The sequence below is a fragment of the Indicator indicator genome, chromosome Z (assembly GCF_027791375.1).
Source record: "Indicator indicator isolate 239-I01 chromosome Z, UM_Iind_1.1, whole genome shotgun sequence".
In the NCBI taxonomy this organism is placed as follows: domain Eukaryota; kingdom Metazoa; phylum Chordata; class Aves; order Piciformes; family Indicatoridae; genus Indicator; species Indicator indicator.
In genome coordinates, this window is record NC_072053.1 from 75,070,239 (window position 1) to 75,073,154 (window position 2,916).

Here is a 2,916-nt window from a genome sequence, read left to right on the forward strand (position 1 = left end):
CATTCTCTCATCCATCGCCAATGTCAGGGGGATGGCGAAGCTCCTGATCCCTTTAGCAGCTGCCTTTTAATTTATTGTGAGCCTCTCACTGCTGCATCATCACTACCTACTTGAAAAACCAGAAGTGAGTAATAGTCTGAAGGACTCAGAAGGGTGGGAAGATTACCTATGACAGCCTTTACGCAGGCACCAGGGAGACAGCAGACCTCTCTATGAAGTGGGTTTGGTCTGCATATCGCGCCCTCTGGTCCCCTCAGCAGGGAGTCACCTACAACAATGACTCTACGATTTTTCTTTTCAGGGTCAGTTTTTATGGCTGGCCTGAGGCAGGTTGGCCTTGGTAGTACTTATATCATAGAAGAAAATCATAGAATCAACCAGGTTGGAAGAGACCTCCAAGATCATCCAGTCCAACCAATCACCCAGCCCTAAGCAATCAACCAGACTATGGCACTAAGTGCCTCATCCAGTCTTCTCTTGAACATCTCCAGGGATGATGACTCCACCACCTTGCTGGGCAGCACATTCCAATGGGCAATCACTCTCTCTGTGAAGAACTTCCTACTAATATCCAGCCCAGACCTCCCCTGGCACAGTTTGAGACTGTCACCTCGTTCTGCTGCTGGTTGCCTGGAAGAAGAGACCAACCCCCACCTGCTACAACCTCCCCTCAGGTAGTTGTAGACAGCAATAAGGTCACCCCTGAGCCTCCTCTTCTCCAGGCTAAACATCCCCAGCTCCCTCAGCCTCTCCTCACAGGCCTGTGCTCCGGACCCCTCACCAGCTTTCGTTGCCTCTGGACACGTTCCACTACCTCAACATCTCTCTTGAATTGAGGAGCCCAGAACTGGACACAGGACTCAAGGTGTGGCCTGACCAGTGCTGAGCACAGGGAAAGAATAACCTCCCTTGTCCTGCTGGCCACACTATTCCTGATACAGGCCAGGATGTCATTGGCCTTCCTGGCCACCTGGGCACACTGCTGGCTCATGTTCAGCCTACTACCAACCAGCACCCCCAGGTCCCTTTCTGCCTGGCTGCTCTCCCGCCACTCTGTCCCCAACCTGTAGAGCTGCTTGGGGTTGTTGTGGCCAAAGTGTAGAACCCTGCACTTAGCCTTGTTAAATCTCCTCCTATTGGCCAATGCCCACCCATCCAGCCTGTCCAGGTCCCTCTGCTGGGCCCTCCCACCCTCCAAGAGATCAACACCTTCTGGCCTTTGTGGCACTTTTGGCCTTCATGAGCCCTCGTCCATGCTCACAATCAGTTCCTCTTGCAGAGCCTCATACCTGTTCTGTAAGTGCACTGTGGGTGGTGTGCTTCTTAAAGGAGCACATTTGTTCCATTTGTATTGTTTATTTCATTGGGTAGCTACCTGTTTGCATTGACCCTGCACATGTGAGTTACTACAGGAAAGCTGGTGGGCTTGCTGATGAGAGGACATTGAATCCTCTGCTCCACTAAGAGGCGACTCCTATATTTGTAAAGATCAGTTTGTGAATGTTATCGATTTCCCTCTCACTCTCCCTGATGCTTCTTAAGTGATTCACCTCTTCCCTGAGCTCCATCACTACATCCTGGAGCTGTGCCAACTGCCTGAGCAGGTCAAAAACCTGTTCAAACCGCATACACCCATAGTCAGTGTTGCCGCCTGTTGCCTATGAAAGGCTGTGGCATTCCTCACAACCTGTGGCCTGGATGCCGATATCAATTTTGGTGGGTGCAGAGAGCAGAGTCTTCCTCCTCCAAGTAGTCACCATCATGCCTTCAGTAAAACTGAAGCACATTCTGTCCTGTCCACACGCCCTGCTTGTGCCAACTACTGAGCTTATTCAAAAGGAGCCCCTAGGGTACCTTGTGCCCCACTCGCTGGGTTCCAGCTGAGCTAATTTAAAGGAGCCCTTGGGGCACACTCAGTCACTATTTGCTCTCCCTGTGCCTGTTAACCTGACTGTACCAACTGCCACACACTCCCAGCTCTCTGACCATGCACTCTTCCTCTCATACTCCACTCGCTGGGTTCCAGCAAGCGAGAAGGCTGTTGCCTGCAGTTCGCAGTCTGAGAGCCTCTTCGGTTTCACTGGGTTTAATCTCCCACGGCTTCTCCGCAATGCCCCCAGCCATGTCACCTTCTCGGGCACCCTCATAGAGACACCGAGTCATGTCGGGTTGCCTCTCCCCCCCCCTCTCTCTCTCACAGTCTCCGTGTCACTGGGAGCCCCTTTTCTTTCTAAAGATCTCAGCACATCATGGAGCTGGCTGGTGCTGATGCAGTTGCCTGCAGCTCACAGTCTGTTCCCCCCAGTAAGGTTGGAACAGCTCAGAGCTTTTGTACTGTCCCTGGTTCATTCGTCGTAGATTCACCTGTCCACACCCTAGTCACATTACAATGCATATGTGACTGCCACGTGTGATAGATCGTTGGGAAGAGTTGACACATCGGGCAGGTCATTCACCATGAACTTACCTCTGTTGAGACACTTTTCAATTCTTAACGTAATCACCACATCACCGGTGGTTTACATGTTCAAGAGAGGATTCTCTCAACTGTAAGTTAGGATAAGTTACAGCTTTGAATACATGAGGTCATATTCTTCTCCAGCATTATGTTCTTGATATCCCATGGATTAATTTAGCAGACTTAGTGTGATTTTTAGAAAAGCTCACGCAAAGAGCAATTTGGAAATATGTCATTTTGGATGACATACTTAAGTCCTTTATTGCTTCTGCCATGCCCTGCCAAAGCATTTGTAAAGTTCACAGATCCTTTTTACCCCAGGTGTAGTATATTTATTAGTCAATCCTTCACCAGACTTGAAAATATAAAAGTTTTTCAGAGTGATATGCTAAAACATTATGGTAAAATTGTAAGGGTTCTAAAAATCTGATAAGATTGTTGTTAGTTATTTTTCTGTG

General features: G+C 49.3%; 1 pseudogene; it reads right to left on the reverse strand.

Moving 5' to 3' along the window:
- Positions 1–2,163, reverse strand: part of LOC128979414 (basic proline-rich protein-like) — a 4,608-nt pseudogene extending 2,445 nt beyond the window's left edge.
- Between the last annotated feature and the right edge of the window lie 753 nt (positions 2,164–2,916).